Below are 12587 nucleotides of genomic sequence, written 5' to 3'. Positions count from 1 at the left end.
ATCAAAACTTCTTTTTATCCCCATCTTTATTTGCTAATATTTCTATTTTTCTTGGTCCTGGTTTTTTAAATTTCAGTTTCAGAATTAAAAAAACTACCACCATTTTTATGGTGTGTTTGTGGTGGTGTTGCCTTGAATTCTTTGTAGAAAGGACCAAGGATAAATAAAATAATTTGAAAATTTAGACCTTGTGCATGCTTAGAAAATGAAGAGGATGGTAGTGATAGTGGTAATGGAGAGATATATGCACACGCACACACACGCACACACACTCACGCGCGCGCGCACACACACACACACACACACACACCCCAGCCAGTCTCTCAGTTTCAGTATCATCGGTGTAAAGTTGTGATTAAAATTGTTAGCTAAGAGGTTAGTCCCCATGTCTTCCTTAAACAGAGAGAGAGATCAGCTGGAGTCAGAGTGGAGTCAGAGTGGACTGAGGACCATTCTGAGTTGAGTGTTTTCAGCTTTGAATTATATATAAAAATCAGCTTAACTATTAGATTTGGTCTTACCCTTTGTGCTGCACTAAGACCTTTATTTACTGTTATTCTTTTGTGTTAATTTTAAGTAATGTGTTTATTATCCAAAGTTAAACTCTGAGACAGCTTTATTAAGAATATTTTTAAAAATCAAGCAAATTAAAATAAATCCCCATCACCAAAGACACTAAAAGGAGGAAAGTTTACCTAAATCTGTGTATCTATATGAGGCCAGAGCATTAAAGACACATAAGACTTACGAAGGTTTTTAAACTCCAGTTAACTGATGGTGGATTTGTTGTTCTTCTGATACTCCTGTTGGGTGAAATCTTGAAGGACTGTGAAGGAACATTGTCAGCTAGTACATGGTTCTATTATGTTCATATTCCAGATTGAGATTTACAATTACACAGGACAGTTATGTTAGAAATTCAGGCAGTATGTTTATTTTGTTTTTAACTAGGTAAAATAACAGCTAATAAAGGAAAAAGGAATTAAAAAACAATTAAAAAACTTTGCTATTACTTTCTCGTTTTATATATCAGTTCTCGTGGTATATCTATTACACTTACACAACACGTGGGAGGGTGGAGAGTAATTTTTATAGCAGCTGTTGTGTCCCTCTCGTCAACAGAGGAATAAAAAGGGCCTCTGGTTATTTATATTTGTGAGTGGTGGCTACATTCTTTTTTATTATTAGCTGAAGCTGGAGTGAAAATGAACATCACAGAAGGCTTGCTTTTGATTGGAAATCATTTACTTCATTAATATAAGGAAGATATGACAAGACTTTGCAGTACCACTTCTTTCCTTACCCCTTTATATTTTATCCTTAGCTAAGAAAAAATTAAAGCAAGTCTGTAACCAACGGATGAAATATAGAAACAAATGGGAGTATAAGTAACTGAAATCTTACATATAATGATTTTTCCTCTTCTGTCCTAGCTTTTCCTCTAGCTGTCCTAGAAAAATAAATAAATCCACTATATTTTACTTTAAAAAGGAGAGAAGACTATAACAGGATATTTAGAGGTCAGTAGATACACTTATGTTAATTCTTTTTCTTTCTCAATTTTTATTTGGAAAAAAATTCAAACCTACAGGAAAATTGCAGAAAGATTATGATATACAATCTTACACCCTTTACCTAGAGTCATCGGTTTATTAATATTTTGCCACATTTGTTTTATTTCTGTCTATATCACACACATACATGAACACATGCATACTATTATTTATTATTTTCTGATTTATTTGACATTGTCAGAGATAATCCTTCACCTCTAAATGCTTCAGCCATGTTTTTCTGAGAATAATAACATTCTCCTACTCTTGTTCAAAATACAGAATCTAATTTTACTTTTTCCCGAATCTTGTCTATTACCTGAGTTTTATCAGCATTCAAGAACAAAGGAAGCAGTAAGGGGGATTATTAATAGCAGCCACCCACTTCCTATGTTATTCACCACTACGCATCTTTCAGAAACCAGCGTGAAAAGGAAAAACAGAGGTTGATTTTCAAATCTAAATAAAATTGATGGACGAGACCCCTATAGCATTAAAAGTAAGTGCAATTTCTTGAGCTATCACATACAGTTGAATCATTCCCCAAATACCTGTTGGTATTTATTTTTATAAATTTATAGACTTTCAGAGTTGAAAGGACCTTACAATGTATGTTGTATAACTCATTCATTTTACAGATGAAAAGAACTAAAGTTCAAGGTCACACAACTAGAGATGAGACTGGGATTTAGCTTTTCAGACTCTTAATGCAGTATTCTTTCGGTTACGTTATAATTGCCTCCCCACAAGCCCTTGTTGCTTATGCTGGGGTCTTGATAAATGAGAAAAGTAAAATGTCTGAGACTACTCCATCTAACTAATGTAATCCCCTTGAATCTCATCTGAACGAACTACAGCAGTGCTTCTCAAGTTCTAATGTGCCTGTGAATTTCCTAGTCATATTGTTAAAATGCAAATTGTGATTCAGTAAGTCTGAGGCGAGGCCTGAGAATCTGCATTTCTAACACGTTCACCGATGCTGCTGCTGCAGATCCGTGGACTACATTTTGAGTAGCAGTTATCTAGACCCAGCACAGAAATCTCATAGTCCCTGGGCACCAGCAAAGTAGAAAAAAACTACAAAATATTTCAGTTATATAAAGTATAGAGAATAATATAACACCTGTTTACTCATCATCAAGCCAAAATGAAATACTTTTAAAAGTTGTTATTTTCCTAACTTTTATGCCACTTCAGAACAGGGAGTTTTATCCCAATACATTAATTTATAGATGCAACTATATATTTACCCAATATAGTTATAGCAGCAAATACTGAGATTCCACAGAATTTAATGGTAATATGGAAGGAAATATTAATTCAGGTGATGAAAATAACTGTAGCCAAATTGAACTGTCAGTCAAAAAGGGCAACCAATGAAGTTCCACTGTTACTTACTCTCAATAAAAAACATCTTTCAAACCAGTTACATTTATTCATTTAGCAAATACTTTTTTTAACATTTTTTATTGATTTATAATCATTTTACAATGTTGTGTCAAATTCCAATGTTCAGCACAATTTTTCAGTTATACATGAACATATATATATTCATTGTCACATTTTTTTCTCTGTGAACTACCATAAGACATATTTCCCTGTGCTATACAGTATAATCTTGTTTATCTATTCTACAATTCTGAAATCCCGTCTATCCCTTCCCACCCTCTGCCCCCTTGGCAACCGCAAGTTTGTATTCAATGTCTGAGTCTATTTCTGTTTTGTATTTATGCTTTGTCTTTTTGTTTGTTTGTTTTTGTTTTTTAGATTCCACATATAAGCGATCTCATATGGTATTTTTCTTTCTCTTTCTGGCTTACTTCACTTAGAATGACATTCTCCAGGAGCATCCTTGTTGCTGCAAATGGCATTATGTTGTCAGTTTTTATGGCTGAGTAGTATTCCATTGTATAAATATACCACATCTTCTTTATCCAGTCACCTGTTGATGGACATTTAGGCTGTTTCCATGTTTTGGCTATTGTAAATAGTGCTGCTATGAACATTGGGGTGCAGGTATCATCCTGAAGTAGGTTTCCTTCTGGATATATACCAAGGAGCAGGATTCCTGGGTCATACGGTAAGTCTATTCCTAGTCTTTTGAGGAATCTCCACACTGTTTTCCATAGTGGCTGCACCAAACTGCATTCCCGCCAGCAGTGTAGGAGGGTTCCCCTTTCTCCACAGCCTCTCCAGCATTTGTCATTTGTGGACTTTTGAATGATGGCCATTCTGACTGGTGTGAGGTGATACCTCATTGTAGTTTTGATTTGCATTTCTCTGATAATTAGTGATATTGAGCATTTTTTCATGTGCCTTTTGATCATTTATATGTCTTCCTTGGAGAATTGCTTGTTTAGGTCTTTTGCCCATTTTTGGATTGGGTTGTTTGGTTGTTTCTTACTAAGTCGTATGAGCTGCTTATATATTCTGGAGATAGAGTCTTTGTCGGTTTCATTTGCAAAAATTTTCTCCCATTCCATAGGTTGTCTTTTTGTTTTACTTATGGTTTCCTTTGCTGTGCAGAGGCTTGTAAGTTTCATTAGGTCCCATTTGTTTATTCTTGCTTTTATTTCTTCTAGGAGAAAATTTTTGAGATGTATGTCAGGTAATGTTTTGCCTATATTAGCAAATACTTATTGAGTACTCTCCCATGTAGTTTACATTCTGATTTCGTTCCCTTATTCTAAATCTATATGCTTCTTTGAACTGTCTAAATGATTATTTAAAGGTACAAACGCTAGATTTTATGGGACATTGTGTTCTTTAAGTATTTTGCGTTTGGTTTCTTTGTTGTTTAAAAATAATAACTAGCAGTATACTTAATGGCCATTTTAATACAACATGGAATACATTTGAACCTACAGCAGCTAAAAATAAAATAGAGATATAATATATATGAAGAAATTTGCACTCTGAATATCTCCCAAAGTGCATATAGAAATAATAATCACTTCCTTATTACTCAGGGTAGTTTAGCGGTAAAATAGCAAAGCAAAGTTATAAGACTTGTCAAAGATATTGAGGTATAAGGAAGAAGACAATTCAATTAGATAAATATTTATTAAGCTTCTACTTTCTCCTAATGTAGGGGTTAGGGTACCAATATATGAGGAAATGAAGGCAGTCTTCAGAGTGATCATTACTCTGAAGTGGAAACAGGCATCTAAACAGATAATTAGAATACAGTGTGACAAATGAAAACAGGTATGGCCAAAATCTAGGAGAACTGCAGGAAAGTTGTAAAGGAAATGGAGTTAGAGAATTTAATACATTTAAAAATAATTCTCAGCAGCACTATTTACAATAGCCAAAACATGGAAACAGCCTAAATGTCCATCAACAGGTGACTGGATAAAGAAGATGTGGTATATTTATACAATGGAATACTACTCAGCCATAAAAACCGACAACATAACGCCATTTGCAGCAACATGGATGCTCCTAGAGAATGTCATTCTAAGTGAAGTAAGCCAGAAAGAGAAAGAAAAATACCATATGAGATCGCTCATATGTGGAATCTAAAGACTCATGGACAGAGAATACAGACTTGTGGTTACCAGGGGGGTAGAGGGTGGGAAGGGATAGACTGGGATTTCAAAATTGTAGAATAGATAAACAAGATTACACTGTATAGCACAGGGAAATATACACAAAATGTTATGATAAATCACAGAGAAAAAAAATGTGACAATGAGTGTGTATATGTCCATGAATGACTGAAAAATTGTGCTGAACACTGGAATTTGACACAACATTGTAAAATGATTATAAATCAATAAAAAATGTTAAAAAAATAAAATAAAATAAATAAAAATGATTCTCATAGCAAGAGACTATGAGAATTAAGAATTTCTGTAAAATAGAGAGATGGATAGATAACATGATAATGTACAATTTAGGCAAAGAATGTAAAAAGGTGTTCATTGTAAAATTCAACTTTGCTGTATATTTGAAAAGTTTTATACTAAAATAAAGTAATAGTTGTAAAAAAAAAAAGCAGGTAGGATAATAGAGGGGCCACAATTTTCACTTTTCTTATAAATGTAGGTTCTTAATAAACAGCAAGGAAAGAACAAAATAGAAAAGGACTTTGCAGTTTACTGTGAGAAAGGCAGTGTATCACTTTAAAAAAGCAGAAATGCCTTACACTGATACCATTAACATATCTGTTATGAGACTCAAGAGAGTAAAAATGCATCCTTTAAGGAAAATGTCGCAACTATCAGGGTATAAACATTCCAAATGTACGTGTAGAATTGCCTCAGATACTAGGGACCCAGACTGTCTACACAATGAAAATTTAGTAGATATTGGACTCTGGTTCTTATCCAGTATAAACCATAGGTTGTAATTTGGGGATGATGCCAAAATCTAAAATAGAATCCTTTTTTATTGATGAAGTTAATATATACCAACAAAAAGTTCTTCATATTGCTTTGTTTTATAGATGTGAAATTCTCTTGGAAATCAAAGATATATAAATTGAATTATGACTACCATTATGAAATAACAATGTATTACAATGGGAGAAATGTTGCCGATGTTATAATAAAATGTAGGAACTGTTTTAAATAACATATTCAAGGAGAAAATAATTTTCTGATATTAAACTGTAATGTATAATTTAACTCACAAAATAGAAATACCAGTTTCACTTAACCTGTATCAGTAATTTTGTTTCCTTGGTAAGTTATTGAAAGGAGAATGAAATATGCCCTGTAGTTAGTCTAACTCTTTAAATGTTTTTATGGTACTATTTGAAGAGACTCTCCTTTAAACCTTCAGGTTTCTACCTGTAACATCATCAGGTGTTTATATTGTATAATCTCTTTGTTTAGAGATAGTTGTGGCTTTTGAAATGCATTAAATTTATTAAACTCTTTTCAATAAGAATTTGATTAAAGAGATTGATTTGTTCTGAGTTTATATTTCTGAGTATCTTAAATTTTGGTAGAATGTTAGTCATTCAAATGTTGTCACATTTATATTGTCACTTATCCTTAAGTGAAATCAGCCTTATGAAGTAGTCAGTTTTGTTGTCATTGCGGTTTTTAATTTAAAAGATGGGGAAACAGACTTCAGGGTTGAAATTCAAGATAGTCAAGTTGAAACTAGCCCCAACTCTTCTAACTACAGTGTTTTCTCCTATATCAGATCATGAGGGTTTGAAGCCATGGTGCTTATTTTAGTATATTGGTAGAATTGAAGTAGTGCAGAATTATTGTTGATGTAATGCTTCAACAGGTTTATTATATCGATGAATATATGGACAAAACTGCTGCCAAATTGTAGAAGCTATTATAGGTACGTCTTGCTTTAGAACAAGTGAAATAGTTTTACACTGTAAGTCCTAGTTTGCTCGTAAGCACTGGATTCTAGAGATAGGTTTGGCAAAATTGTTGAAACTTGGGTACTCTGGTCTTAAAGAAATGAAACTTTTGGAACATGAATTGAGAGGATCCATTCTCATAACCATTCCTTGTTACACTAGGGGAAGTTAACAGTGGAATATCATTTGACATATCTAAACTCGTGGTATAGTGAGGCTATTTATAACAAGGTTTTAGCCATGGACAATTATATTTATAAATATATATGGTTATTCCATCTGAAGCTGTTTGACATAATTAAATAGTATTTATATATAGCTTGACATAAGTAATAGTTATTTGTTTCCTAATGAAATTAGGTTTCGGATTTTTTAAAATAAAGGAAACTGGGTCAATAAGGAACTACCCTTTTCCTCTTTCTTTCTTTCTTTTCTCTCTTTCTCTTTTCTGTTTCCCCTCTCTGGTCTAATGTCTAACTGGCTGTGAGTATTTGGGAGTATTGACAGCTTATTTAGATTTGACAGTCTTCCCAAGTTACTTGCAGGAATATATTGCTGAGTTTGCTCTTCTGAACAATGAAAGGTGAGTGTAGGGGAAATTGCATAATTTATGATAGAATTTTAAAGTAAGTTTTGACTTGAATTTAATAATTCACTCTGGGGACATGGAATGTCTTTTTATAATACTAAAGCTTGATTTTTTAATTATCTTGGATCTTATGACTTGGGAAAATAAAGTTATAGTGTTTTATAGTCAGATTCTGACCTGATAATGCTAGCATTTTTCTTCTCCTGAGGTTAAGATTTAAAGGAAATGGTTGTAATACCAGGGCAGATGTTATATTTTACTTTCACTAGAAGCACCCCCCCCCATTTTTCCTAGAAGTTCTCAAGTTACTTACCAGGGATGTGGACTATCTCAAACTAAAAATATAAACTTACATTTTCTTTTCAAGGGACCATGTCGGCACCCATTCACCTTCTTCATTTGGCATTGATTGCCCAGAGATTTACTCTTTCTCTGATGATTTCTGCACATTCTGAATATTTACTTTCTTAACTCTAATCTTGTTGTCTACCTATAAAATATAAATATATGGATAATACATGCCATTTGCCTGAATGCTTTTCTTTTTTTAACTTCTTGACATATTTTTTAAATGTTCAACATCAGTTAAGTATTTATTAAAATCTCTTTTCTTGTGACTTATAAAGAATATACAATTTAAAAAATATATTCAATCTAAGGGAGTCATGGAGTACAGTTTAGAATACCAGTGTGTCTTTGGTCTCGAGCACTTATGTTCTTTTCCTTTCTTTTTTCTTTTGTCTTTGTTTTGCTTTTGTTTATTGTTATTATTGTTGCCATATTTCAAAGAAAAAAAGCAAAAACAAAATCATTTTTGTTTCTTTTGGCTTTATTATATTATAGGCTATTAGAAGACTTAAAGAAAGCAAAGGACTATGTTTGTGTTTGTGAACACTTAAGTAATATTTTGTCATTGCCAGTGTCATTATAGAAGTGACTGGGAAGGACTTTGGGAAAGTGAAATATCTCAAAACTACAGAGGTGGGGTTCTACAGCAAAGCTCAACAAACATTTTCTTACAGGGCCATATGGTAAATATTTCAGGTTTTGTGGGCCACATGATCTCTGTTGCAACTACTCACCTCTCCTGCAACTACACAACTACTCAATTCTGCTGTTGTAATATGAAAGTGGATAAATGAGCTGTAGATAATAAATAAATAAATGAGCTTGGTTGTGTTCTAGTAAAACTTTATTTATAAAAACAGGTACCTGCCCTGCCAACTGTGTTCTATAGCATTCTAACAAATAATATTCATAAGCAGCCATGTATTTATGCATTTCTCTGCCCCACAAGACATCTTTTATTATTGTTGAGGATAATGTGTAAAAATCATAGAGGATAGAGGATTTCCTGTTTCAAAATGGCTTAGTAGATGTATACCAAAATATTCTCAGGTAAAAGCAATATGATGATTGGAATTTCCTTTAAGATACTCTGGAAAAAACCTGGGTGGATATAGATGAACCATGTTAGACAAAATGTTGGTAAATACAGAAGCAGGTGATGGGTACGTGGAAGAAATTCATCACACTGTGCTCTCCCCTTCTGTCTATATTTTTAAAGTCCATATTAAAAAGTTACTACTTAAATAAATAATGGCCCAGTAAAGGCAACACTTTCTCCCTTCTCTTGGAATCACTTTAATATAGGTAAGAGAATAAGAAACAGAAGTACAGGCTCCATTTTCAGTACAACCAGAGATCTCTGCAGTCCCAAAGCACAATATGTGAGGAATGGCTGCCAGATCTCAGGAAGGTCAGATGAGGGTGTGAGATGACCCTGAGAGAGGACGCCTGTGATACGGTTGTCAGTCTCCAACAAAGCTGAGAGAACTCAGTTCTCCAAAATAAGTAGCTGGCCTCAGACTTCTCCAAAGAAGCATTCTACCCTACGTACAAAGTCTTCAAGGAAAGATTAACTTAGGAATCTTGTGCCAATCTGAATAATCGTTCAATACGAAGGCAAAGAAGATTTTTTAACATGCCAAGCTTCAAGGAATTTAGCTCTCATGAGCCCTGCCTCTGTAGGATGAAGTTCAGCCACCAAGAAATGAAAAGAAAAATGATAGTTTAAGTATTGGTAGTGAGCATGGAGTCCATTGATCTAGAAAATTAAGACTAAAACAAATGTGAAAATTAGGCTTTACAGAGCAGAGTATGAATGTTCAAAACCTTGACAATGTAGTAATGATATAACCAACAAAAGTTGGAAGAGTGTGGGACAAAAATGATGTAAATTGGTAGAAACCTCATGTTTTATAACAAGCTGTCAAAATATGTCATTTAAAACCAATGAATTCAGATAAAGAAGTATGTGGGGTTGAGGGGAGATATATAAATAGGTAGATGATAGATAGACAGACACTAAGAAAAATTATATAGTAAATAAATAAATACAGTAAACGAAAATGGATAGTGGAAGGGAGGGGAAATGACATAAATTCATCATTGCTCATAATAGAGATAGAAAATATATACAAATATATGTAAAAAATACATATATATACACATATAAGTACATATATAGAGAGAACACCAATTGACAGAATTGCCACTTTAAATTGGGTTGGCCAGAGCAGGCCTCACCCTGAAATGTGAGCAAAGATGTGAAGAAAGTGAGGGAGCCTGGTAGTTATCTGGAGAATCAGTATTCAAAGCAGAGGCGATAGCCGTCACAAAGATCCTGGAACAAGAGTATAGATCGTGTATACAAGAAGCAGCAAAGAGACTAGGTGCTAAAGCAGAATGAGAAGCAGAGTGGTAGGAGGCAAAGTCAGAGAGGTAATAGGGTATCAGATAATATTGGGCCTTAAAGGCAGTTAAAAGAGCTTAGACTTTTACTCTGAAATAACTACTAAAACAAAAAAATAAACTTCTGTATTATTATTAGAAGTACATGCATAACTAAAACAAAGCAAGCACAAGCCACTTAGTAAGCTATTTTTTAAGAAGAAAGAGCAGCGATAAAAGCAAAAAGCATAAAAATTTTGTAACATAAAATTTGATAAATGAAAGGAGATCAAATATGTTATATTAATAAGCATAAATAGCCTAAACTTTCCTATTAAAAGAATCCCAGATTAAATCCCAGAGAAAACTAGAGTCATTCCTTAAACAAAAAACCAGGAAGAATAACAAAATAAAGGATGGTCAAAAACAAAACAGGCATTTGCAAACTAAAAGAAAAAAATTGCAGGGGTCATGATCTTAATATTGGACAAAACTTAGTACAAAAAGCATTACATTAGGGAAGAGGACATAGAAGATCTGAATAAAGAAGACCTTAAAATGCTTCTCAGGAACACGGACTTAAATGGAAAGGCATAAAAGGTTCTTTGGTAAAAAGATTAAAAAATCACATAGATGTGATTTTCCTTATATTAATCCATGGAGTTGATAAGACACCAACTTCAAACAAAGCAAACAAAAAACTAGTTAACTTTCATTGAGCACTTACTATATGCCAGGCACTGTTATAAATGCTTTATATGTATTAATCATTTAGACCTCATAGCAACTTTATGTGGTAGGTGCTAGTATTACACTTTGTCCATTCTTTGGTGAAGAAACTGAGACCCAAAGAGACTAATGAACTTGAAAAAGTTGCAGTTAGAGTAAAGTACTGAATCAGAATCTGAACTCAGGGGTGATTATATATTCTTGCTTTTAATCACTGTGTTATGTTGCTTTTAAAAGTAATAGGAGTGTGTGTGTGGGAGGGTATGTGTGTGTGAGTGTGTGTGTGTAACTAGATACACTGATTCTAAAGTTCACATTGAGAAACAAATAAGCAAGAATAGCCGGGAAAATTCTTAAAGGACAGTAATAAGGGGGAAATAGCCCACCTTGCCAGATATAAAAATATAAAGCTAGAATGTTAAAACAATGTAATTACTAGGTCATGAGCAGATAGATCATTGGACAGAATAGAAATTCAGACAAAGATCCAAATTCATAGAGGTATTTGAAAAATTATAAAGGAAGCATTTCAAATAAGAAGGAAATGAATTATTCAGTGTATGGGATAGCTGTGTTATAGGCAGAGGTAAGTTGGATTTCTTCTTCTTAACTTCGACTAAAATTACTCCTAAATCTCATGTTCTGCATGCTCTCTCAAGTTTGTAAGAGGTGGAAATTAACAATACTCACAGGAATGATGTAAAAGTCTGTTACACACCTTAGTCGTGTTAAGGTATGCATTGTCATAGAGTCCTAAATGATTTTTCTTTGGGCTGATGGAGTACCTGGCTCTGAGGCTAATTTTTCCTTCCTCCCCTCCCTCCCTCCTTCCCTCCCTTCCTCCCTTCCTTCCTTTCTTCCTTCCTTCCTCCCCTCCCTTCCTTCCCTCCCTTCCTTCCTTTCTTCCTTCTTTCCTTCCTTCCTTCCTTCCTTCCTTTTTCTCTTTCCTTCTTGTCAGTTAATACCTTCTTTTCTTCCTCCTTTAACACTCTTCGTGGCTAGGAAAGTAAAAGGTACAAAGGGATAATAAATTAAACATTTGGCAAGTCAGAAAATATCCAGCATTCTTTCTGAAACGTAGTTTCATTGTGAGAACCTAAATTCCAAACCTAAATCCACAGTGACACTACTCTTTGAGGAGGTAAAAGCAGAGGTTAGTGTGAGTTCCTTCTAACATGCAGAAAATAGTAGTGATTGATTACTTAAGGAGTGAAGTTCCCTGACAAAGTTTAAAAAAAAAAGACTAGATGTCTACCCAGTAACAGTAAACTTGTGATATAGCTACTTAATAACTGTGTCATACCTAGTAAAGGACATGAGGGAAGTGCAGATCTAAAAGCTAGCAAGAGAACCAAGAAGCAAGAAAGCTTAGTTTAGACTTGATAGCACTTAAAACCAGTAGTATGTATATAAAGAACTAGATGAAACAGCAGTTCATGTGATATGTGTGTATGTAAATGTATTTGTATGAAATTTTGAAAACAAACCATAATGTTCATCACTGTCATCTTAGGATGACAGGAGTTTGAGAGACTTCCTTTATCTGTATTTTTAAACTCTTCTCCAAAAATATATATTACTTAAATAATTACAAAGCTCTTATTTGAAACATACATGCACATATGCATATAACATTTGTTGTTGTGTCCTG

At 33.7% G+C, this 12587-nt stretch overlaps 1 protein-coding gene across 8 annotated transcripts in view; it reads left to right on the top strand.

Annotated features, from left to right (window-relative positions):
* Nucleotides 1-12587, top strand: part of MCU (mitochondrial calcium uniporter) — a 201537-nt gene that overhangs the window by 153341 nt on the left and 35609 nt on the right. The gene's annotated exons all lie outside the window — the stretch shown is intronic.

The sequence above is a fragment of the Vicugna pacos genome, chromosome 11 (genome assembly GCF_048564905.1).
Source record: "Vicugna pacos chromosome 11, VicPac4, whole genome shotgun sequence".
In the NCBI taxonomy this organism is placed as follows: domain Eukaryota; kingdom Metazoa; phylum Chordata; class Mammalia; order Artiodactyla; family Camelidae; genus Vicugna; species Vicugna pacos.
The sequence above is the reverse complement of the archived record's forward strand: the minus strand, read 5'-3'. Positions and strand labels throughout refer to the sequence as shown.